This window comes from Amblyomma maculatum, chromosome 6 (assembly GCF_055883805.1).
Source record: "Amblyomma maculatum isolate TAMU_Amacu chromosome 6, ASM5588380v1, whole genome shotgun sequence".
In the NCBI taxonomy this organism is placed as follows: Eukaryota; Metazoa; Arthropoda; class Arachnida; order Ixodida; family Ixodidae; genus Amblyomma; species Amblyomma maculatum.
The window spans coordinates 103,887,306-103,914,069 of NC_139349.1; the positions used below are offsets into that span (position 1 = coordinate 103,887,306).

Genomic DNA, 26,764 nt, shown 5'->3' on the forward strand with positions numbered 1-26,764 from the left:
CCTTTCCTGACGGTTTTTCATACTGAACTTGGGATTGCGGGGCCTATCCACTGCTGGGTTGCTGAATTGTCGGCGCGAAGCATACTCCTCAATAAGTTCGGCAGCTTCAGTTGCCGACTTAATTTCGCCTCGGTCCTGTAACCAATTTCTTTCTTTTTCTGGGAGGCAGTTATAAAACTGCTCCAAAAGAATTTGCTCGACTACAGCGTCCCTATCACTGTAGGAATCTGTGCTCTTTAGCCACTCGCCCAAATTAACTCTTAAATTGTACAGGAATTCAGGGTAACTCTCGTCCCTGGACTTAGTAGCTTTCCGAAAACGTTGTCTGAACGCCTCGGCGCTAAGCCTATACTTTCTCAGAAGGCAAGCTTTGACCTTCTCGTAGTTGTCCGCGTCCTCCTTGCTTAGCCGCGCGACAACCTCCGCTGCCTCGCAGGGCAGAACCGTCAATAATCTCTGAGACCAAGTGTCTCGCTGGAAGGACAGTTTTTCGCAGGTTCGCTCAAAGTTAGCCAGATACAGACCGATATCCCCTGATATCACATATGGCTGCATGTACTTTGACATCTTGAAATCTGCCTCCTTGTTGAGAAGAGGTACCGCTAGCTGGGGACAATTGCCCGACCTCTTGCTCAACTCTAGTTCTAATTTCCGGAGCTCAATTTCTTGGTCCAGCTTTTTTGCTTCTCTTTCACGCTTCTTTTCCTCTTTTTCCCACTCACGTTCGCGCTCCCTTTCCTCTTTTTCCCTCTCAAGTTCACGCTCACGCCTCTTTTCCTCTTTTTCCCGCTCTTTCTGCTCTTTTTCCCGCTCCTTCTGCTGTCTGAGCTGTTCCTTTTTTTGACCGATGAGGTTCCATGCTTCACTGAGCTCCTCATCATCGGCTCCCAAATCTGTGATTGCCTTTATAATCAAAGGTTTTCGTGCCAAACCACTTGTATCAATTCCCAATTCCTCACACAATTGCAACAGTTCCGGTTTCTGCAGCTTTTGTAGGTCCATGATCGCTCCGAGTGTCGGCTACTTCCAAAACAACAGTGCAAACTACCAAACCTAAAGGCGTTTCCACACTCTCTTTACCAGTTCTAAAATCTAACCCTGTTCTAGAACCTGGTCCACATCAGAAGAAAAGCCAAGCACTCACCCACACATGCGATCGATGTTCCGAGCTGCCCTCTTGTTGGCCGATTGTTGCTCCTGCTTGTTGCTTGAGATGCCACCTCCGATCACAAGGTGTTGTGGCTTGTAGCTTCAGATCCACCTCCAATCACCAGATGTTGTGGCTTGTAGATTCAGATCCCACCGCTGGTCACCAGTCGTTGTGCTTGTAGATTCAGATCCCACCGCTGATCACCAGTTGTCGTGACGCTGGGGCTATGTCGACCCGGCCTTCACTTGGTAGCGTGCAGAGACTCGGGGTTGAAGTAGGATTGAATCTTCGAAGTTGGTGAAATATGTACAAGCAGGTTTAATGGCACTTTGAGAAACTTATTTACAAGATTATTTACAAGAATATTTACAAGAAAAAGAAGGGTACATCAGCAAAATGGCAAACGTTAAGAGTTCATAGCGAGAAGCGACTGGATGAGCCGTTTACCCAGGGCCCAGAGCGACATTTCGTGCTCTGCAGCGTCCTTAAAAACCCCCTATGTCCAGCCCCTCTCTGAAGATGCTGACCAACCAAATCCAGGGCACGCCCCTCAGGTATCGGCATCCAATCGAACACATCACTGCACTGATGGTCTGAAGCACTGACTGGTCCGGCATTCATTCGTTGGGCGTGATCACTTGTTGGCGGGAAAAGCTTGGGAACGGCGAGGAGAGGAGGTACATTTCTATTCTTCAGCAAAGAAACCACAGGCTGGTTCTGGGGGTTTTACTTCTCAGAAACCCGAGTGCACGTGGCGCCGCATAGGGCTCCCAACATGGTCCCTTTTCGACAATTGCAAATCTTTCCTGCATTCCCGGGAAATCACTTAATGGCCGTATGAGTCATGCTCTTCTCTTGTCCTGCACGTCAGCGGACATGTCACTCTGTCGTCTCCTTTGGATAGGAGGCATTCATCACTGGAGGATAGCACTTCTCGACTGGAAGGGTGAACAAAAGAAAGCACTTCCTGCTATTTCCCGCAGGGGGACGTTTCTTTGTGTTTTTCCAGACGTTCTCTTGACAGGGCCAATTTGGCATTTGCAGGTTGTCCACAAAGCAAAACATGCTTACAAAACAGGATTCCTGGAAACAGGCTCACTTAGAGCCAATGGACCATCACCACATATTCACAAAACTTTTCCATGCCCACAGGCGAACAATAGAGCGCGCAAATGCGGATGCTTGGTCGTAACACAGGCTAGTCTCTCAGAATCCTCACAATTAAAAGGCAATGCTGAATGATACTAATAGAGATAATATAGAGCGCTAATTGACCAATCAATTGAAAAAAGATTAAAATTTGAACAAGGGAAACAAATGTGTCAAAAAAACCAACGCCTTATAATGCTCACTGAGAAAATTTAAAACGTGTAACTGATCAATTAATTGAAATAATTTGATAAAATGAAACATTCCTAAAAGTACGGAACAGGGATTTCAAAATGCTCAGATGGAAAAGCAATGTTTTCTGATAAGTATCGGTGTATAATGAAAAACTAAAGCATAAAAAAGCGCAAAAGCATTGTCCCTGTGTGTGAAACACTATTGCGTCATACCTTAAATGGTGGAGTTCCCGTTAAAGGTACGCATCGAACACAAACAGCACAAGCAGCAAACAGAGTTTGCATAGAACACAAACAGCTAGCGTGTTGCGCTAAATGCGCACTGGAAGGCATGAATTTTCGAAAAGCGGCATCCGAGGTTACCAGTGACGTCAACGCCAGGCCGCCTATAAGCGAAAAGATATAAAACAAATAAATAATCAAGCGTCAAGAAGTGTAAAGCATCGTCCCTGAGCACTTTCTATCGCGCCATAACGTTAACGACGAAGCTTTAATGTCCTGCTAATTTTTTTTTCTTTCTTTTTTTTTTTTTTTTTTTTTTTTTTTTTTGTCGCCGTCAGTGCAACGCAAGATGAAAGTGAAGTTGTTAGTTTTCGCTTGTGTCTTGTACACTGTCTCTTCGTATTTTGTTAGCGCACCTCTTGAGATGACTGAAGACGAACTAACCCTGTGTAAGGTTCCATGAAGATCTGTGCGGATCATTTCTTCATCGGTGGGCCCCTTTTTATTTTTTTCTTCAGCGTGGCGAGACTTTATTGAAACAAAAATAAACTGGCCCGGCCCTTGCCCGGCTGCCGTGAACCATGATAAGCTGGCGCAGCAGCAATTGTACGCTCTCCAAATTGGAACAAATATCGGTGCGGCCTCACCGCCAGTCAGTAATTAGATTCAGCACGATAAATGAACGCAAAAAAGGCGAAGAACGGAAAAGGAAGAAGAGAACACGACATAACCACTCATTAGCAAATTAACGGTTTATTCGGGAGAAAAGGCATTACGAGCACAAGAAGGGGAAGATACAAAGAAGACAAGAAACTGGAAAGTGAACGATGCCGCACCAGGGATCCTCATCGGGATAGGGTACACGCGCATTACCCCCTCCACTTTCAGAAGAAAAATAACAACCTAAAGCAAAGCAGTGCAGATCGCCAAAGAAAAGAAAAGATCGACGGAAAATATCAAGATTCACCAGCGAAAGCGATTTCATGGCGGGTTATGGTAACTGACGGGGTGCTGATGCAGGTGTCAATTGCATGATTTAGCAATGCAATACGCTTCCTTAAGCTTGTACGAGAATTAGCTTCGGCGTATATAAAGAATTCCTCTACCATCTAGACCAACTTCTCAGGATGACGCCAAGTAATTAGATCGTTTTAGTGTACCGTTATGCTACATGTGATGTGCGTCCCGCTGACAAGTTTCAGACAAAAGGAGGGGGGGGGGGGGGGGGGGGGGACTATACTCGCACTTACATTTAACGACGCACTGAAGACAGCTTAAACCGCAATTAAATAAATCGAATGATTATTAGCGAAAAGCTGCGCATTGAAGACATCTAAACATTTTAATATATGCGGGCATGCGGAGGGATACATCAGCAGCAAGACTTGCATTTCACCGCAAACTATACTCTTCAGCTTGCTGTGTGAAATTTGCAACAGAGAATCATTGATAAATAAAAATATTTGTCGGTATTACAAGTTTATCCCTCGTAATCTCCGCTTCTTGTTCTCATATAAACGGGACCCCTGATCCACTACGAGCGGCGGAAGCGTCTCGTTAGGCCCCTCCAATCTCATCGCCTCTTCACGAAAAAAAAAAAAAAAAAAAAAAAAAAAAACAAAGTTGCGTTTGCGCTGCTTGGTGGCAACGAAGCGTTACCGGCCGGAAGCTTAATGCTGTTAGTCATTTTCAGTATACTTAGTCCACTGAGTGCACACTTTCCGCGCGGGTAATTTCTATTCTGCACCGCGATCGTCATGACTAGCTGCTTGTTTAGCTCCTGCTCGCAAAACCTCGGCCATTAAGAAGACCTATATATATGTATATATAATAACGTATTCATATAATGTGGGGCCAGTTAGTGAGACATTATGCTAAACGAAAAGCGTATACCGTTTTCACAGGGCAAAGAAAAGCGCAGACAGGACGGGCGCTACACTTGTGGCACCCGTCATCCCACCTCTGCCTTTAATTTTTTTTTTTCGTTCTCTAAAAACGCTACGTTTATCGCTGAAAATAAAAAGACGTTATTCGGGCCCTTAAGTGATTCATAAAAACGGCTGGATGCCGAAATTCGTAGCTTCTTGAAAGCACCCTCAGTTGCGGCGTCACTCAGTATAATAGCAGCTAAAGAAATGTGCGTATTGTGACATTGTATGGGTTCGTTTAATTTTTGTTTTCGTTACGGGGAATATTCCGCGTGCAAAAACAAAAAAATGCGGGTGTTTAATGTAACTAAACTTTGTGCCACGCGCGAAGACATTATAGTTTATCGCAGTTTAGCTTGATAGTTGGTGGATGTAGATGTATGGTGTCGCTTTGACGGAAGATTTGCATAAGGCACTAAAGAACTCGCGCAAGACTTATGTCGATCGTCAGAGACAGAAGGCAGATACCAACAAGAGGTTAAAGACATTGCAGGCTGACGCATTTACAAGCTTTGCAGAAAACATCAAAATGCTTGCAGCTGTGAACGAACAGCTACAAAGCGTGCGAAAGCTGCATGGTGCCTTGCATGGTCAATCAATTCCAAAAGGTGGCGTGCTGCTTGTGAAACTGAAATCAAAAAGCTAGTTCAAAAGAACAGTCATTTTGTTGCTCCTAATACAGTACATCACTGTATATACAGGGGCTCACTGTGCATTGTTGTTGGATGAATATACTTAAATATCATTGGTATGATAAATAATGTATGCACTGCTGCTTGTTCTTATAAAACAGCTCAAATAATGACCACAAAATTCAACCGGAAGATATCCATAACTTTTGTTTAAAGTTTTGTGCTTCAGAGGCAATGCATCACTACTAAACATATTTCACAGCTACTCCAAACTGCTCTAAATGGCTCACAACATCGCTTCAAGGTGCTTTAAAATCTATTGTTGATGCTCCGAAAATTGCTCAATATCGCAGCTTGGCATTGGCAGCACTGCATGGTCTTCACCGTCATAGCATTGGTCAGGTATCAATAATCCCCTAACAAAATGATAATTGAGCTTCAATCACTTATACCAAATTTTATAATATGGGAACCTTACTAGTTAAGCATTAGGGAGTTGTCCGTAAGCATGCGCTGAATGCTGCTGAAAGAACGAAGGGTGGTGCTAGATGCTTTTAGCGTCACCCTATGAGCTTCGACCATGTTTCAAAAGTGCCTATAGATTCCTTGTAGAAACGATAAAATAAACAAAAAATCTGTTTTCAACGGGAACCGCTATTTCTCCGTTCCCTGGAGGAGTGCGCAAACCGCTACTCCATGGCGGGCTCGTGAGAGACAGATCGCAATTCTCCTTCTCTGCCGTAACGATGAAAATGACGGTGCTTTTAGTTGCTAACGATAACGACTACCGATAATTCGTTCCGGAGACCCTGCATATTTACAAATCATCACTATACAAGCATGAACATTTGTATTTGTACTATAGGTGATTGTATGGATGTAACGTGTTCATACATGCATTGCTGTCTGGAGTGCGCCTCCTTGCGGACCTTCTTGTATGCTGCTTTCAAGAGTTTGGTGATAGGAAGTGTTTGCTTTAACGTTTGTGGTTGTGGCGATGAAATATTACTTAGACGTTGCAGCAAAAGTTACGCATACCTTTTTGATTTCGTGGAAGCTTAAAAACATTGTTGCAGTATATCTGAACCATGATTCGTACAGAATATATGGCAGACTTTTTTTTAATTTCTTGTTTAAAAAAAAAATCATTTTAAACGCTTTGGTGGAATTTACCTACCGGAAATCAAGTTGAATCATTTGAATTTTTACTCAAGGTGATTCGTCTTTTTTTTATTATTATTGTGAACTCAGTAGAAATAGTCGTGTAATGACCAGGCTGTTGCTCCTAGGCAGCATTCTTGATCATGTGTTCTGATGTTTTCTGATGTGTGCGCACCGCTGTGACCTGGGCCATTTCAAGGTATTTCGATAGCATACCGATGTACAATATTGTATTATACTCCTTTACCTTTTAACCTATAAACTGTCCTTTCTCCCTGTCGCTCACCTCTTTGATTTCTCCCGTCTCCTTGCTATCCCTTTATTTCCGCCGCCCCAGTTCAGGTGCTTCTGCTCATTTCGATGGGAGATACCGGGGCAGGCAAAATTTTTTCTTTCTTTTATTATTATTTTTATTTTACTCAATAAAACCACTTAGCGTACGGTGGTGCCACCTGTCCCAGTAAATTAAATCGTCGGTCGTACAACCCGTTCTTAATTACTCGCCGCTGTTATTTACTTCGAGGTGGCTGCGGATCAATCTGATACGTCTCTATTATTTTGGTTTCACTCTTGATCCGGATCTCTCGTCCTTTGGATCCACCACTTTCTTTTCGTAAACTTTTGTGCTCTATAGCAGACTGCTTATTTTGCACGCTTCTCTATCGTGTTTTCAATGCATTTGTGCTGGAACGCTTTATTAATACGTCAACAATAAAAGTCCAGCGATGGCCATCTGTCGAAGACCAGCCTCCGAGAAAGCAAGAAAGCTTACTAATCTTGTGGCCTAAAGCGGAATTCGAACACGTGGCGGCGCGAAGCGGTCAGCTTCGTTTGCTTTAAACCGCTCGGGGAGTTTCTTCTTTATTTCCTGCTTTAGCTTAAATGCAGTACAACCAGTAAAGAACATAGGGACACGCTAAAAGCTGCGAGTGCATGCATTGACGAAGCTTTTCACTGCACATGTAAAGATGGGTAGCCTATCGTGCTGTACTCTGGAAATACTCGTCTTCACCCACTTTCAACCACGCAAGTTACAAAGCGCAAGAGCATGTGACCACTTGTACCTGTCAGTTCGAGATTGATGCGTATACGCTTAGATTAAGCTTGCCGTCTCATTTTTGCTGGGCAATATCCAAAACGATTTTTAAGAATTTGGAAAACATGGCAAGCAGCTTTCCTTCGCCTTGTTTAACTGCCAGTATTTGGATTGTATTGGGAAAGCTTATTGATCGAAAAGGTCAATATTGATCAAAGAGATCAATATGAGCGGGTCAGTATGGGCCTATAACAAACGGCGATCTCACACGCAGAAGAGGTTGCCATCGCCCTCGCAGCCTCTGACTCCTCCTCCAAATACATCATAACCGACTCGCGAGGGGCTTGTCGGAACGTCCAGCAAGGGTGGACTGCTCCCCTAGCTTACCGCATATACCAAAATTGCAGTCGAGATTCGGATCCCGCGTACCGATCTCTCGTTTGGGCTCCAGGTCACCAAGGTCTCCAAGGGAATGAGGCAGCCGACGCCGCCGCCCGCGCGCTTTCTCTCCGGGCATTTCCTACGGGACCCGACGCGGACCAGGATTTTGATTTCAGCCCAGTTTACAAATTTAAATAAATATGTGAATATTACAGATCTACGCACCAAACTCTTTCCACCCCGTGCAAAGGGATGGGGAAGGCTAACGAGCGTGTGCTCCTGCGCCTGCTCACCAATACAATGTTGTGCCCGGCTATTCTAAAACATTTTGATCCGCAATTCGACGGGCTGTGCTCGCACTGTGGGGAGGTGTCTGACACCTACCACATGGTGTGGGCCTGCCAGAAAAACCCATCTTCGCCCCCTATCCCCAACCCCACCAGAGAGAACTGGGAGGCGACCCTGTCCGGCTGCTGCACCCTAGAGGCCCAAAAGGTCTTAACGCAGCGCGCCCGGGCTGCGGCAAGCGCCAATGGAGTGCCTGTCTAGGCATCCCACCTAGTGTATATACCTATATGTATTATAATAAATGTTTTCACCACCACCACCACGCAGTTCGCAAGCTTGGCTTCAGATTGGCAAAAGGAGACAGAATTGAGCAGAACAGTGCGCCTGAGACATCGTGTGTAGCAGGATGGCGGCTATCCCATAGCGAAAATTCTCCAAGCAGCATGGATACGAGGCGCCAAGAGAATGCCGAAGGGACAGATGGTGTAAGAATGCCAGAGTTAAAAACTACAGTTGACAGGAGCTGCCAACTTGGGTCTCTCGTTTCACATGGGACGGTTATGTCAGAATCAACCCGCAAGGACCCTGACATTCACGTTACCCATATAGGCCACTAAGGCACGTTCATACGGCTTGGTTAATGCGGGGCTTTATATGTGGGCTGAGGAAGAAGAAGAGAAGAAGAACGCTCGGTCACCCGCATGCAGCTAATGCTTTCGCTCAATATTTGATTCAGCAGCGTTACTCTTGTAATTTTTTTTCTCTCATAACTTTGCCACCTGTTGTCAACTGTGCACACACGCTCTCCTCGTTCTACCTATCGGCGTGGCGGCAGGTGGCAGGCTGCCACCTGGCGCCGATCTAGGTAGATGACAGGGTTCCTGCAGTGGCAGTCACCTATCTGGATGCTTACCGCACGCCTTACCGCATGCATCTCCCTTGAAAAAAAAAAACTTCGGGTATTTGCAAAAAATCTTTACCGAAGCTGCTAATCCCTGCACTGTTCTTTTTATTTACTGTTATTTTTTTTTGCATTCTAAGTTCCGGCGATTTATGCTTGCATGCATTTGTGGTGTCAAAAACATTGTCTGCTCGTTGAAACCTACATCACGTTTCCTGAACAAAACTTTTCAGTGTTGTGGTCGGTTATTTCGGCCATTTCATGAACACATCCACGGAGTCGCCATATTAGTCGTTTGATGGGTGTGGCTCATTTCATGCCAAACCACCAGGTTTCTTGCTCCTTATATCGCACAGCAAGAAGGCTGTATACTAGTACGAAGTTTTCTATATTTCTTTTCGTTTATACTAGCCTCAAAACATTGGTAATGTCTCTTTTTTGGACACATCCAGGCGTATTCACGAACGGTATAAGTTTGTTCAGCGCCTTTCTGAAAAACATACCATTGTGTTAAAGTGCGTACTACATAATGCTCCAAAATGCAGTTCACAAAGAAGCTTTCAACTTAAAATGAGCATGTTTTTCCACGTCTTTCTTGCAGTGATGTTAGTAGTGATAAAAGGTAATGTGGCCCGACTGGAAGCTAATCTTACTGTAGTTTCGATCAGCGATTTTCATCGGAGCATTCCTAATTTCAGACGAAAAATTTTAGTTCGGTTTGGTTTGCGGGGTTTAACATCCCAGAGCGACCCAGGCTATGAGGAACGCCGTAGTGGAGGGTTCTGGAAATTTCACCATGTTAACGTGCACTGACGTCGCACAACACACGATCGCATAGCTCTTTGCCTTCATGGAAAGCGGCCGACATAGCATGGATTTGATCCGGCACACTTGGGCACATCAGCAGTTGAGCGCCCTAAGCGATTCACCACGGCGGCGGGTACGAAAAGTTTAAAACTATTACACGATGCTGTATAAAGTCATTCGACCAAAAAGCTGTTCCCATACCTTTCATATATTGCAGAATTCATATATCTCGTAAACAAGGGTGCACTCAGCGTGCTACGAGCGGAGAATGAGTAGGCATGCCACATGTCGCGGTGGTCACCAAAATTTGGAAGTCACCGGACTCACCACTGAGTTGGCCGTAGTCAAATTAATTTTAACACCAATTTTGGTCAAATTCGGACGAAGTCAAATTTTATTTGGTGGTCTGTAGCCAAATTTCAGTTGTAGCCCGCTTAAATTTGGAAGGCACCACTCGGTTGGTCATAGTCAAACTAGATTAGAAACAAATTTTGGTCAAATTCGGACGAGGTCTCCCGTTATAAAGACAGACCAATTTTGGGTGTGAGAAAGAAACTTCGTCTACACAGTTTCTGCGGACGCTTTTCTGCGGATGAGCCTATTAATGCTCGCGCACTAAAATGTAGCAGAAAAAATTCTGCGGCGCAGGCACGCGGCGATCACCGGAACGCAATCGAGACCTGGTACGCCGTTGTCAAGACAGATGGCACCTCTGCGTTCTAAGTTTGAAAACGGCTTTCGCAGCGCGAACTGCGAAGCCTGCGAAGCCGGCTTCAATAGTTGGTGCCCAAGTTTTGGCGGACATTGCGTCGCGGCCAAGCTGTGTCACGTGAATTTTGACTTCCGGATCGTTTTTACGGTTTGGTTTCTGTTGGCTTTGCTTGCAGGCGGGCGGTTGCGACCTTTATTCTCTTGATATTTGCGCCCATTCTGTGCTCGGCTTCCAGCTACGGCAACTCAACTAGAACGCGACACAAGATGTTCCGAGTACCGTCGAGTTGTGAACGGCAAAAACAGTTGGCCGTTGCGATCCGCTGGCTGACCGTTGACGGCGAGTTGCACGTTGAACACGAGGCTTTATTTCTAATATTTTGTCAATGGCAAGTTTTAGCGCTGTGAAAGCTAGAAATCTTTAAGAAGTAGGTTGTTTTCTCTCGCTCAGGAGCACCAAGTTATTGCTCGGGCGAGTTCGGCTGTGCGCTACATCTGTTTTCGCATGATGACGGTAGCAGCGAGCGGTCGTTCCACTCAAACGCTGAGCTAGTTGGTCACACATCTCTTGGAAGAAGGCAGCAGAGCAGGTAACAACACAAAGCGTAAGAGGCAACACACGCACACAAGGACAACGCTGCACTGACAACTATATTAACTAGAAACCGCACATCTTCCTGTACTTCACGTCTACAGCCAACTTCTTCCTTCTTTTTAACATCCTGCCGGTTTGCGCAAAAATTCTACTTCCTTCTTCAACAAAACCACCGATGGCATGCTGACACATTGGTCTCCCAAGTCACAGATTGCATATGCTTCATAAATCTCCCTTGCTAACTTGTCCTTCATCCTTTTCATTACCTTAACATTGTGAAGGTCAGCCGGACATTTTTGGTCTCTACAACCAACGCAGTCTTTACAGTTCACAGCGAGGTTAGTGCCAGACTTGTCCGATATTGCCATAGCGTGCTCTCTAATCCTGTCATTGAGACATCTTCCTGTCTGTCCAATATATTTCTTTCCACAATGCAAGACCAAAAATCTCCGGCTGACCTTCACAATATTAAGGTTATGAAAAGGATGAAGGACAAGTTAGCAAGGGAGATTTATGAAGCATATGCAATCTGTGACTTGGGAGACCAATGTGTCAGTATGCCATCAGTGGTTTTGTTGAAGAAGGAATTAGAATTTTTGCGCAAACCGGCAGGATGTTAAAGGCAAGGAAGAAGTTGGCTGCAGTCGTGAAGTGCAGGAAGAAGATGTGCGGTTTCTAGTTAATATAGTTGTCAGTGCAGCGTTGTCCTTGTGTGCGTGTGTGTGTCTCTTACGCTTTGTGTTGTTACCTGCTCTGCTGCCTTCTTCCAAGATAGGTCGTTCCACAACTTCACAAAAGGTTCGCAAATTGTGTTGTTTGGCCTCCGTCATGTACAGCGTGATATATTATATGTACTGAGCAATTTTCTCCTCGGCCATTTCTGCTAAATGCAAGTTTCTACAACTGCGGCCAGTGCAATCAGCTGTCGACGGTTGGTCTCGTTGCCTGACTAAGCCAGCGTGTCACCGTTAGCAGTTGTAAGATTTATACATTCTTGTGCATACATTGTTGTGCAAGCAATGATTTGCTGATTTAACTCCAGACGACGAAACATGGTTTCACTAGCCAAGCAATCAGCGTGAGCACGCACATAATTGCGGAGAAATACTAGCAAGGTGGGTAGTTTCTTGTGCAGACCTACTATGTGCTGCGGTGTTTATTCTTGTCCTCTGTGGAAAGAGAAACAGTTGAAGACTGTTTCAGGGATAAAAATTAACAGTATTTTGCTCTGCGTCCAGAGTCATAAAACTCTTCACTTCAGGACAGCACTAACACTGTCCAGCTATTTTTGTCTTTCATTGTATGGCACATAGAAAGCTGATAGCTGGGATACATGGTAAAAAGCCAAATTTTGCTTTTCCGCAAAGCAGTTTTATAATGGCCGATGTGCTGCTAAAAGTTCCTTCCAAAAATAAGTGACTATCTATATACATAAGCTACTTGTGATGTAATTCAAGGTGCTGCACACGTGAAGTTTATGTGTTATTTTCATTTGCTGTGTGGCCTTCAGATGGAAAACAAGACGCTAGGGGTCATTGGCTATCTCAAGTGCAAAATTCTGCAAGGTGGGCAGGGGCTGGCCTAACTAGCGGCTTTTATGTCTGTAAGGATAATAAGTATGAATCTTGCTGGGGCAAGCCTTCTGTGCTCAATACTATGCATTTTCTTACAGCTTGCTGTTACTTGCCCGCAGGTCTATTGAAGCTCATTTCTACAGCCTGTACTAGGCATTTTGTCACAATTTACTATTCCTTACTCAGCATGAGCCTTGATTGGAGGCCGATTAATCACATATGCCGTAAGAAACGTGCTGCAAAAGTTTTGCTGGAGAAAGTAATAGGAGGTGTAATTATAGTACGGGAACGGTTTCCCATTTCCAAGAATATTTGCTCTTTCTTGGCTGTATTATAAAGACTAGTTACTTTTATTTTTGGCTATTTTCTTGTGCCTGGCCGTTTTTCATGGTGCCCGTATAGCAAAGCTGTGCGAAGGGTTGATACCTTGCTTTCAGTTGATGCTTTCATTATGAAGAACCAGACTTTATGCCTGGCCTTGACTCCGTTACCTTGAACACATTGCATATAGGGCAAAAGTAATACATTACCATATTTCAGTATGTATGCATTAACAGCTTGTGTGCGTACTGGAAACATCTAAAATGTACACAATCTAGTTTTTCTGTCCAACCAGACCCCAAGCACAAAGTACAGAACAGCAATATAGTTACCGGCTCCTAGCTTTGAGTGGAAGAAATAGTTTCACATTCTGAAGCTTCTGGAGGTTTCAAGAGATGCCTTTAAAACAAAGCTTTTGTTTCAATACCTCCCTTTTTTGGCCGACATAATGCAGCAATCAGTATTGGAGAATCAAGCGTGGGAATTTAAAGCATGGAGAGCTTCCGCAGTTGTATTTGAATGGCGTAAAACGTTCCACACACTATGCTTGGTTAATTTTGTTTATGAGTGGGGTTTTCTCGCATGCACTGCAGCGATCGGCAAGTGGATGTCTCTCTGACTGCCGGAATAGCTACGTTACTAGCCGACCCAGGCCCTCAACAAACATTAGTAGAAGTTTTTGGCCGTACAGTTTTGGCTACATACAGTTTGGGGTATGATGCATGCAAAATGAATACAGCAGTGCTAAAAATGCAACTCATACATATCATGCAGTTGCATTTTCGTAATGCAGCTCAAGTAAAAGTCAAATGCTTGAGAGATTTTTATTTATTTCGTGATCCTCCTAATGTTTCCGTTGACTGACAGTATGATGTTAACCACGATGCAGTTCTTTGGCATTCTACCGCCTACAGTTTTCAGAAGAAAAAAAAGCACATATGTAAACAAAATCAGTTGAGCTGTCAAGAGCATGTAGCTTATAATAGCGATGATTGTGCACACTTCTAAGGTATCGAAGCACTGGTAAGTAAATCTAGATCTCCTGGAGGAATAGCACAATACACTGTTAGAATCGCATGTCACAATTTTAGCTGAGCAAAAAACGCGGTGTACCGGCCGTGCTTGCAAAACCGCAAGACAAGAAACCCTAGCTGCTCTGACTATTTCGGGCAGTGCAGCATAAACTGATAAAGCTTTGTAAAACCTACAAAAAAAGTGCACATGGTCCGCGTAGTATTTTCATGCTTTCAGCTCTAGCCGTCGCAGCTACAACTTGCGCGACAGTCAGCTCCTAGGTATCGTTAAACTCCGGCTGCCGGCAGTCTGATTACTACGACCACGTCCAGTGCAATCAGCTGTCGATGGTTGGTCTCGTTGCCTGACTAGGCCAGCGTGTTACCGTTATTTAACCGGCTTCTGCTAGCGAAATACCTTTAACAAGTTCTTACTCTCTTATAATTTAGAGATATATATGTAGCGACTGCATGATAACATTAACGACAAACAAAATCTGGCCGAATGAATGATGCATGGTAAACTTGAGCGCGAAAGCACGACACACGTTGCAATGGCTGTACTCGCAACGAGCTTTCACCATGTTTTCTTCAAATACGAAACGTTAAATAGGGTCATAACATGTGTGCAGATCATTATGACCTTTTCTACGACCTTATTCGCGCTTTTAAAACGCGTGAAAAGTTGAATTTAGGATTGTCGATACCGAGTTTCAAGCAAAGCGCAGCAGACTCGCGTCTAGCCGATGGACCCGGAAGTCGGAATTACCCAGCGTGCTTTGCGGCTCGTTCAGATTGGACACCACCTATTTCTAAAGGCGGAAGAACCAGATCCCCACTGACCTCTATCGCGTCATACCCCCTGGTTTCCCCATACCTTTTTCTTTGCTTTCGGTTTTGGTTTCAACGAACGGCTATGAAGTCAGTAGCGGCAGTTGAGGCCACGTGAGGCATTTAAAATTAGTGATGCAATATCCTTTATTTAAGCCTTTTTTTTTTTTTTTTATTCATTCAGGTTCTTCAGACAGAAGTGAGCTAAAAGCTTTGTTATTACAGTTTCTTTTATGCCTCACGGCGGGGATGACCTTCACTTTCATTCCAGCAAAAACGTTTCGATTGTAAAAACTCGGAAAACTCATGCTCTTTACGGTGAATGCCTAAAAATGCCTTCCGCAAGTAGGGCTGTCCGACCCGTCCAACATCCATCATAAGCTCACTCTTGTGAATCTTGTCTCCACTCTGGCGCCAGACTCATGGCGGCTGAAACGACCCGGGAGAAAATTGAAATCACGTGTTATGAGCGGGCAAATGCGAAATCTATGTCGTGACGCGCGCGAAGGTAAATATTTAACCGTCGTTACGTTAGCCAAGCGTTGACCCGGAGTTATGCCCTACTCTGCACTATACCCCAGTTCGGCCATTGTGTGATGCACAGGTCGTAAGGCTTGTGCTTTTAGAGTGCGCCCCGGGCCTGCTGGACGGCCCACAGTTGAGTGTCCTTGTCTATAGACTTTGAAGTTCGGCCGGATATGTCTGTCTATACGCATACTATTTGCACCAAAAGTTCAGTGCATGCGGCTATGCCGAAAGAATTTCAGCTTGGCGCTGTCTGTTATCCAAGAACTTGAAACGCCTGGAGGTTTAATTGAGGGGACGTGTATCCTCAGTTGGCTAACAAAAATACACCAGGCGACTTAGTTGCGAGGTTTCAGCGCCACAAGAATTCTTTCCCCCAGAGTAAGCGAAATTTCAATCTTTTTCGGCCGATAATACGCAGCCTTCGTGCCCAGAATACACCCGCATTACATTTCTGTTCTTCTTCACGGTGTTATCCATCAAGTTGCTTCTATGAGGCTCACATCTGCCTCGCCAATGAAGCGCCCTTAAACAGAAATTTTCAGATTGCTTTTTTTTTTCTCTAGCACACAAAAAAATAATGCTCCGTTTTTCTTTTCTTAATAAAATGTCACTTAGCCTCCCCTGAGGAAAAAAAAACTAAGTTTTCATTGCATTCAAGTCAATTTGTTTCGCAGTTTTGATCTTGCTGCTCCTCTTATTTTACTTCAGCATATAGTTTCTCCGCATCTCCGCTTCAGCATCTCCGCTGTTAGCTCTTCGTTTTTAATGGCGAGGAAACTCCTTATTTGTTGTTTTTTTAATTCATTATTTATTGACTCATCCTAAACGAGAATCCAAAATGGGCTATTATTCCATGCCCATATTTTTCTTAAAGGGACCATGTAAAGGCATTACTAAGTCTACAAAATTCGCACGAACGAATTCCCCCCAAAGAAAATATTTTAAGCTATAGTTTCACTAACAGCGCTGATGTCGGCTCCCTCAACTCAACACACGTCTACGTGCAACAAAAAATAAAGATAACAAGTCGTGTGTGCGCCCCACTGCGCCCCATCCGCTTGCCCTTGGGCGCAGGGCGCATTCACAAAGTCAGTTCGACGTCAACGTGAAGGGGTGGCTACGGATCATCTTAATCGGTTGCGAGAGGAAATCTCTAAATATAAAGTAAATTATGGGGTCCTGCAAAGCTCTTAAACATGACTCGGAGTCTCGCAAAGGCCGCCTCTACACATGCGTGGGATTATTAGCGTATTGCCGGAAATGTTAATTCAGGGTCGCGTTAATACTCAGCCATTGTATACTTGCCTTTGCTTGGGACATCTCCAATGATTCGTAGTAAACAGTCGCTTCCTTTATTTGACGGCCTTGCGCTGACATCGCCTCAGTGTCTCTCCTCCTGAAATAAAGTAAAAAGAAATAAAGTTAGTAAAAATTCTGCACTTCGGCCACTGCGTTACAAACCAAACAGAACACACACACACCAAAAGAAAAATCGTTGCATAACGTCGTGCCTATACCACGCCTTGTCGGACATTATTGTATAAACAATCAACAACGATTATCTGCGAATTAGAACAATATATGTGGAAGATTTACTTTGATGCGAGCGTATAGAGGAAGGTATATGTAGATGTCTACGGAACGCTTTATTTTGGCTCTACTTGGTCCGAAAACGTGGTCCCTTTCTTCCTTTTGTGTGGATCCCCTGCATCTAAAACCGCCGTGCAAGAACGCCTTATTGGCGATGTCATTTTCGTCGTACACTTTGACTCAAAAAATTATGACCATTTTCCAAGTTGCCACGCGCAACATGAGTCCACCAGAGCGGCAGTCAGTCGGACAGCAGAAAATGTCTATACAAGCGCACACGCATGCATGGAGCTCACTCATCTCCCGACCTATAATACAGTAAAGATCATATAGTAGAATCTCGATAAACGGAACCTCAAGGGACCGGGAAAATATGTTCCGTTTATCAGGAGTTTCGTTTAAAGAGAGAATAGTTTCAGCATTGCGCAATCCGCTTCCGCGTGAACCCTACGCGGCTGGCGCGCGCGCGCGCAGTTGGCAGTCTCAGCGGATCTCAATTTGCGAAATCTAGGTAATAAGGAGAACGGTACACTATGAGAACAAACTTTATTAGAGAAAAATAAGCAGTGAATTTTTGTTCCAGTAGTACTAGTACTGAAATTTAAAAAAAAAAAAAATGTCAAAAGAGTGGGAATTACCACTTATTGGCTAGTGAAAAAGGATTCCTGAAGAATTCCTGAAGAATTCTTGTTAGGCTGCTTTTGGGGACGGCGTACTTCGTCGCTAGCGCCGTTTTCGTGAAGCCACCACTCTCGAAGTCGTTGATGATCTCCATCTTCCTTTCCAACGCAAGTGCATTGTGCAGTCGTTTTTGCGCTGCCATCGGACCGAACAAAAGCTCTAGGGCTCTAGGGCTTAGGCCTAACTGAACACAACCGCCGTGAACGCGAGCGAGCGATGCGGAGGGCAGTGTACGAGCAAACCGGAAACCGCCGGAGACAGAAACCGGAGTGGTGACGCGGGGAGGAGAAGGAGGGGAGCATTGATGCGTACCGCGATGGCCCTGCGCTTGTCCAACTAGTTGTGGTTTCGAGTTTTTCGGTTCCGTTAACGCGGTGGTCGCAAAATTTGAGTTCCGATTAACGAGATTTTTTTTACATTGGCTTAATACAAAACCAACCAATCGCGAGGCGTTTGTTCCGTTTAAGCGGTAGTTCCGTTTAACCGATTTCCGTTTATCGAGATTCTACTTAGTCCAGATTTATCATGTGTATGTCCAGGGCCGCCCACTTCTGTATACTATATATATATAGCGAACCATCCTATAGGTGCAAGTTTCCAAGCTTTGATCCGTATATGGCAGGGAATAAAATCGATCATGCACGTGCGTGTAAAGCATGGCGCAGATGTCCAAACCCTAACATACATATGGAGAAGCCCTAAGTTTCTGAACAGAGGGGCAAGGGTTTTGTTGCCTGTATTGTATGCGCATGTCGTAAGTGTTACGTTACACACGAAAATGTCAATCACTGAAGCGAAGCGCTCAGACGTTAGATATCTATTTCAGACATTTATTAAACCACTGTATGCCTGATGGGACGACAGAAAACAAAATACGCCCCACTGTCCGCCCTAATCGCAGCCGTTACTTGCCTTTCAGAGGCATTGCAATTTGTTGTATATAATTCTGTTGCGACTGCAGCATTTGCCGGAGCATGGTCTGCTCTCTCAAGAATTTAATTAAGGCCAGCTTCCTTAGAGTGATTTTATGTTTGTTTTTGCAGGTGCCATCATAACCACACCGGCGGCTCCAGTCTTCGAGTCTTCAGAGGTGAGTTTACCCTGAGAGTGCCGCCTTTTACTTGTCTACTTGCCGGACAAAGCTGTGTTTTTCTTTTTTTTTTTTTTTACTATTCTTCTAATTATCACACAGCACCCAAGTCCTTTGCAAACTTTGAGATGCAACTAGCCAAACTGTCTTTGCGTAACAAACTCTAACCGATAGCTATAAGGTTGGAGCAATAAGGGTTATTCGTCGGCGGCCTTTAGACATCTCGGCTATTCCGTGGAGAATATTAAAGGACGTGTGCGCGTTATACTCTTTACGGCACGAACAGGGCGCAATATTTACTATGTGGTTGTGCTCACGTTTCCTTATTTACTCTGTGGTTGTACTGGCGTTTCCTGAGGCCTGACACATGTGCTTTAAAAAAACACCGTAGGTGTGGACCAGCGTTGACCGATAATCGCACCCTCCAGAAATTATTCGGACTTCTTTCACTATCATCCTGCCTTCAAAGCTCCATCAGTTTGCCATTACTTTCAGACATCAATCTCTATTCTATTTAACTACCTCTGTTCCCGTTGAGTGCGTTATGGAATTAGCAAATGCCAATCTTCAGTCTGGACAGGACGCTAATAACTTTATATGTGTATCCGCTCTCAATGTATGCTCGTAATTTTTAATCTGCCATTTTAAATATAAGAGTATTATCTTTTATCACTGTATTTAGTACTAAAAACTATCGCCAAGAGAAGTCGATGCATCAGGCAGGCTAGCCCTCGCTCTCCTTGTTTGTTTTTTCACTAATCGGTGGACTATTCTCAATTTATAGCCCAAAAAACAGGAAGTCCGGTGGTTTAAAGGTTCACTTATGACGGTAGCTACACACTGAAAACGTTTACTTGTGGCCTTTTTCTCCAAGTCCACGATGCACTTTCTCAATCGTGTGTCATGTAATAAGCCTGTCTGTGGGAGCTTCTATTCAGCGTTGTTGCCCCAACCAACGCGGGCCAGGAAAGCCCCAACTCCGCATAGAGTGACTATAGAACGAGAAAAAAAAAAAAAAAAGGATAAACAAGTGAGAAGAACCGGCTTTTGTCAATTGCGACGGGCGGCCGCAGCGAGAGCACGCGGGCACCGCTTGGCGGCGGGGCCAAGAACAATGCCACGGGGGCGAATGGAGAACAATGACACGCCGCCGCCGCATACAGCCAGCCAGACGTCGTGTGCGTGCGTGCGCGCGCCGGACCCCAAGCAGGGTCTATCGCTGGCGGCGCCGCGTCGGTCGCCGGCGCATCGCGCACGCAAGTGAGCGCGCCCAAACCGAAGCCGCCGCCAGTGTGCTGTCCGACGCGGCGCCGTTCCGAAAGAGCGGGCCCCGGGGGAGAAAGGGAGGAGAGGGAAGGGGGACTTTCCAGCTCGCGCCATTGGATTGTGGGGTTCAGAGCAGCCCCCCCCCCCCCCTAGACGCACACACGCAATTCCTCCCCCCTCAAATTTTCTTTCGTCCCTCTGGCTATGCCCAGCTCTCCGAAGCCCTGGCCGACCTAGCCGTCGCGCCGCTTTGCCGGCATCGCACTGCTTGCCCGACCGCCGCTGCCTGTCGGAGATGTATTTGATTATATGGTAGAGAACTTCTTCCCCCTTCTGGGCTGCTCCTCGTCGAAGCTTTTGTGTGGAAGACCCCCCCCCCCCCCCCCCCCTACAACGCTTTTGTTTGTTGATATTTTTTTTTCCTTCCTTCAGCGTGCTTCGATCCTGCTTTCATTTATATATTTATCCTTTCTCGTCCACGCTGTTCGGGGATGCCTTTCCTTGCAGCGGAGCCTTCGGCGTCAGCGCGGGGTACGTTTCATTGCGTGCGACCTCCTCTTTGGCCGCCGTGCACCCCTCTTTTAGAGGGCGCGCTGGCGAAGCTTGGAGGGGCCGGTGCGAGCGGGAGAAGAGCGAGCGCCAGAGGGCGTTGCTGTTCGTGAGGCATCGCGCGCAGGAGCGCTCCGCGCCTTTTGGCCCCCTGGCGGCCTTCATTGTGCGCTGGTCGGAAACCACTCCACCGTGCACGAAGATTATGTAATTATAGACGTCGCGGCTCTCTGGCTCCGTTGCTTATCTGCCGGCCGTTCTCGTGGCGAACGGCGGCTACAGCAGTGGCGCGATTCGTTTCTGGGCCGCTCTGACACAAAGGCAAACCCGAGTGACTGGAATTTGAGGGAAGTCCTTTCGGACGCGGGTTCCTTGGAGATTGGAGGTCTGTACTGGTCTTTATGATTGCTCCTCGCTCGAGGTTTTGAGTAGGCTTCTCTGTTCGCTCATTCAGAGAGGGAAAGACGTGCCAGCATCATTCTCGTGATGGGTTAGACAGTTCTAATAAAAAAAAAAAAGGGGGGGGGGGGAGAGGGCGCGGCAAAGCGATAGTACGAATTGCGTAAGAAAGTGCGTACAAGCATATTACACGGATAGAAATTTTGGATTCAACTTGGAATGCAGTGAACCCGCAGCACATAATTCCTGTATACTTATAAAAGGGCATTTACAAGAGAGTGGAGGGGGAAGCCACTGCTCAGGCGCTTTGTCAGTAGCCTGAAACACACATAAAGGCGTTGAACATCTCTCTGTAAAACTTTCCTGGAGCAATTTAATTTATGCAGCTATATTTCAAAGTAACATGACCAATATTATTTTTGTCACATGGCTACTAATGTAAATAAAGTCCGTGCTAAATGACGGGACTATACTTCTTAATGTTTCATGCGGCTCGCTTTTCGAGAATCAGTGACGAAACCTGAGACCGCTATTTTATCTTTATTCACGTTTTGATATATTGATTATTGTTATCATCTTGAATTGCTATCAGTTTTCTTTCTTGGCCACTTCATGCAATTTCTCATGCGTTTCTGCTTACTGTAGAAGGAATAATAGCATACTGTGAAGAAATATTCACATCCGTACGACGCGGAAACGCACAGTATGTATACAAAGGGCCAGCGCCATGTCTTGGGGATATTTAAATGTATGAAATCTAGCTTATACTTAATCTTATTTCAGTTTGGTTTGGTCCACAATGACTTAACATCTGAGGCCTAAGTGGAGGATACCGGAAATGCCTAGTCTTGTGTTCTTTGACGTGCATGCACGGACACCGCACTGGACACGGGTCCCTTGTTTTTGGCCCGCGTGGAAAAGCGACCGCCGAAGCCGGAATCGAACCCGCATTCCTGGTATCAGCATTTGAGCACCCTCACCATTGAGCCACCGCTGTAGAGTTAGTTAACATTAGTACTCATGTTATTGGCTCAATGTGCATTTTTCTTTAAACGAGATGAGCAATCCGGCCATATTTGCAGAAGTAGTATATAGTGTACAGGATCGTCTTATAGAAGTCGCCTGCTAGCATCGAGTAACTTGTATAGTTCGACATGCTTCTCTTATTTTTCAGCACTATGTTGGTAAATAAATTAAATTAGACGTTTTTCGCCGAACGGTGGGGAGTGAATACCAAGCGGCGGTTCTCTTTACAACTGCCTTGCGCATCCCTTCAAAGAGAGACGTACCACACAACAATACGTTTCCGATCATAAGCAACAAATGACAAGAGCGTGTCGTGATAATATGATGGAAACCAAGATATCCTGCCGCATGTTCTATAGCCCAAATAATCGAGTACAGCAATGCAGGAGAACTTAATTTATCTTTTAAAATCGCAGGAAACAAACTGTGACCCATACTGCTGTTTAATCTTGCCATTAGTGCATATCACACCACGTGACCCCATCTCTGTAAAATAGTACTTATTTGTTGTGAAGCCTCCACATGATTGTTTCTTTTTTTGTTTCTGAATATTCGACAAATTTTATTGCACTCTAGGAGTTGTCTAGTGCGCGCCCTTCGATAAAAGCAATATCCCCTTGGCCATCACCCATGAAGTGCTTTTGAGCATTTTTCTCTATATAGAAGGCTCTCGGTGGCCAAGGCGTCACACCATGCGTTATATTCCGTTGAAATGCTTTCATTGGTAAACTTGATACACTCAACTTGTATTACAACGCATTTTTTTGCGGGAGAAGTACCTGTCACTTCTGGGGGGAGGTCTGCGCAAAGCACATACCTTTACTATATGCGTTCTTCCAATATCATACGAGAAGGAGCGTGTACGGAAACTGCTCTTATAGGATAACAGATCGGCATTGCTGCGGCGCGTGGACGCACGGACTTGCTGTCGATCGATTCACGGAAGCCGACATTATAACAAACAAAACGAAAACGATGACTCGAAAGCGTCATGATCTGACGGCGAAGTTTCGTTTTCCCGTCTTTAATATGCGAGGCGTATATAGGCTCGTCACGTAACTTGAAATGCTGCGGGACCAATACGTATACATATAGCTAAGCAGATTTCTCGCTGACATCGGTGCGTGGGAGACAGCACTCCAAACGCGTCACGAGGTGCACGTAAAATTGGTCGCCCTTGCATTGCCTGGAAACCCCGAAAGCACTCAGGGTTTCCAGAGCGTCTAATTGCGTTCTTCCGACGCTTTGACGAGCCACCACTCATTGTTGATACAGCGGCGGCGAGGGGCGTTCCTGGCACAGGTGGTTTCATAAGGTGGTTTCAATCGCCACAAATTTAGGCAAGTAAAGACTATGCTGAAACTTCCTTTTCGGCGAGGAAACCTAATAAGTATGCAGGGTTTCTTAAGTTATTCAGCGCTACATAAATAACGAGGACACAGCAACAAATACTGAAAACTAATTTTATTGAAGCAGATCACAAATCGTATACATTTATACACAATGAATGACTGAGACGTAGATTAAGAAACGATGCTTCACGAACTAGCCCCGCAACGTGTTTCGTTAAGTAAACATATTAGGTGCACGACTGAAATGAGATTGTCTTCCCCCTTACCATGCCTTCTCGCATCCACGAGTGACAAATCTGCAGCGCTGACGATAGTATGTTTTTTAGAATACTGATTGGCCAGATTTCCATATATCCGAACACTGTCATGCGGACCGTTCTGATAAGCGGCGACAAACGCACCGCCTATTAAAATTAAATTGTGTGGCTGAAAATCTCGACCTCGAAAGATATTTGAGACACGACGGTTCACCACAATTAAGCCTTGCGTATTTACGCGGGAAGTCGCTTCAAAATTCTCATATTACTGTCCGAAAAGTATCCCACTTGTGCTGAACAGCAGCAACGGAATTTACACGTTCTGCCTCGTAGCTGCTCCACAACGCGCATTTTCCTGCTCTACAGGGCTGCTCCGAAGGCTGCTTTTAGTTTGGCTGCTCTATATATTCCTCTTTAAGGAGGTACTCAGAGGAGCTAGGAACCCCTTATACGCGTCTGGTGCCGAGGATATGCGCTTAACAATGGTATCATCATCAGCCGGACTATACCCACTACAGTGCGAAGGTCTGTCCCATATTCCTCCAATTAACCCAGGCGTGTGCTACTGCATCCACTTGACCGCCGCAAACTTCGTAACCTCATCCTCCCACCTAAGTTTCTGCCGCCCCCGGCTACGCTTACTTTCCCCTTGCCTTCTTTTCCCACATGAAACAATAAAAATAACAATAGAAATATACTTCTCTAAAACGAAAAAAAAAAAAAAAACTTTTGCTGGGCTTTTACGCGAGAGCAATTGGCATGGCTACGCTTAGGTTTGGCTTGAAAATAAAGACATGGCTTTTGCACATAGTAGTTTACTATGGTTTCAGCTTTATTTACGTCATAGAGGAATCACTTCATGTATGAGCACCCCTTGCCTCTCGTCGTTGACCATTCTCTGTCGGGTGTACAGAAGACTTCTAGTGGTATGACATCCTCTCGAACCTTCTGTCCTATAGCAACTTGCTGTTGTCGTTCGCATCTACCAAATACCGAGTTATCTGTCTTTTGCTTCTTCTTTTCCTTCTTTTTCTTTTTCTCTTCTTCTTCTTCTTCCTGCTTCTACTCCTCCTCCTCTTCTCCTTCGCTCTTCGGACAGGCACGGCAAAATGGCGAGACGGTGACCAATGTAGCTCTCGCTACAAAAAGCAAGTGCACATCTATGACATTGTTTGGGATACGTGCATAACGCTGATAAAAAAACATAAAAAGACCCACTAAAAGTACGCCGAATTCTTGTTTTAACTGAATTAATATGGTTGTATTCGCGGACAGCTTTGTGTGGCTCTATATATAGGCTACAGGCTATATATAGAGAGGGATGGGGAAGAGACGAGCTTTTGTTCCGGCGTCCCATCTCACTAATACAGTTCCGGACATCCTTCTGCGGTATTGCCGCGAAGGAGCTATGCAGCAAAGGGAACAAAACAGACCTTTTGTGCATGCACTTTGGGGATTAAGTTACTCGTTTTTCGTGTTGGCCGTCTGGACGCCAGATAGGACACGAGGTCACTATAGTGCTGTCTACAAGTATAGCGACTCCTTCACAATATCTGCTAGAGTTCCGGTATATGGGAACATAAACAGAAACAGTAATGGCCTTCACCTCTATAGCATCAAAGGCCCGTCTCATGACGCATTTCAATCTGAAATCTCGATTACTCACATTAAGATAGATACTTGAGTATTCGGTGATTGCTGGAATGAGCAGTGCCATCAGTTATCCCGCGAAACTAATTAACCGCGGGCTCCAGAGATCCGCTGGTCCAGCCTATTCTTGTGTGACTAGGGCCGTCTGATCTGGAAAGTCATAGATGTAGCAGTTCTATATATATACTTAAAATCACAGGGAGGAATTACCCGTTCCCCGCGCTCCACACCACCGTCTGTCTCTGTTTTTGTCCAGGTATACATTTCGTAAACTCCAGACCAACATTCTCGTTTCACGTCATCAAGACTGTGCCGGCCGTTTCCGCTATATATGATCCTTCGTGCCTCAAATGCCCTGGGCTTTATGCCCACCCACGCACACTGCCGTTTCTACTGCCCTGTCGCCTTCCAATCTTCTTTTTACCCCCTCCCCTCTCTCATCCCCAGTTCTCCCCTGGCATACCTGGCTCGCTTTTTCTCGCTGAGATCAGCTCGGCCTGGTGACTAAATGAAGTGTTTTGCGACTAGCTGTTAGTCGCTTAAGTATAAGTTTATCAGATGCATGTGGGCAACTTGCGTGAGACCGTGCATGGGCGTTGTGATAAATATATCATATATGGCTACCGCTGCAGTTAGGCGGCAGTTTCATCACTGCTATCATCACTCAGACCACGTGATGCCTCGTGTGACAGCCTAACTATAATAAGTCAACCTATATAGCTCTCGAAACGTCCACTATAATTTTTATCTGCCAGTGATTTCATTTACTTGCACGAATAAACTGTTCATGCCGAGGTCAGCGCCAATGTCGACTCCTAAAAACCTTTTCTCCGCATAGGATTCCCATATTAAATTTTCGAAAACTCAGTAATTCATCGTAACTTCCGTGCTGAAAGCAACCCAGTGAATTCCCGCCAAACTTTTAATAAAATTTTAAGAAGTCAAACCGCTGTTCACATGATAGACTCTTGTTTATTTACCAACCGTGCTTCGCGTGCTCAAAAACGCATTCGGCACATAATCAGATATATTTATGTTTATGCTCACATATTTATAAAAGGGAAGCGCGCATAATACATATAAAGGATTCTCATAGTCTGGAAACAGCTGCTCCCCCCTCCCCTCCCCCCCGGGACCATGATAAAATGACTGCATAAAATTACTAAGAGCAAATTCACAATGCATTCAAAACAGCAAAGTAGCAAATAAACATTGTGAACCTTGTTACCTGTACAAAATGACATCTATAGATTAAAAAGACAACTTCAGGCTCGATAGCAACTTTAGGCAAGTTATTCAAAAATTGAATAGAAGCCACACCTCATTCCGCCGAATTTAATATGAACCTTTGAGGACTGAACGAAAAAAAAAAAAAAAAATGAAGGGTAGTATTTTCAGAAGCACTGAAGCTCCCAGCGTCCTTTTTTCGAAATCGACACAATGTGTTGTCACGCCTTCAAGTGATGCGCCGACATCAACGCC

The 26,764-nt window shown here is 45.1% G+C and overlaps 1 long non-coding RNA gene across 1 annotated transcript in view; it reads left to right on the plus strand.

Moving 5' to 3' along the window:
* The window catches only part of LOC146186473 (uncharacterized), a 123,503-nt gene that overhangs the window by 44,225 nt on the left and 52,514 nt on the right, over positions 1-26,764 (plus strand). The window contains exon 4 of the long non-coding RNA XR_014708112.1: positions 18,737-18,783. This is a non-coding gene — a long non-coding RNA (uncharacterized LOC146186473). The remainder of the gene's footprint in view (positions 1-18,736; positions 18,784-26,764) is intronic.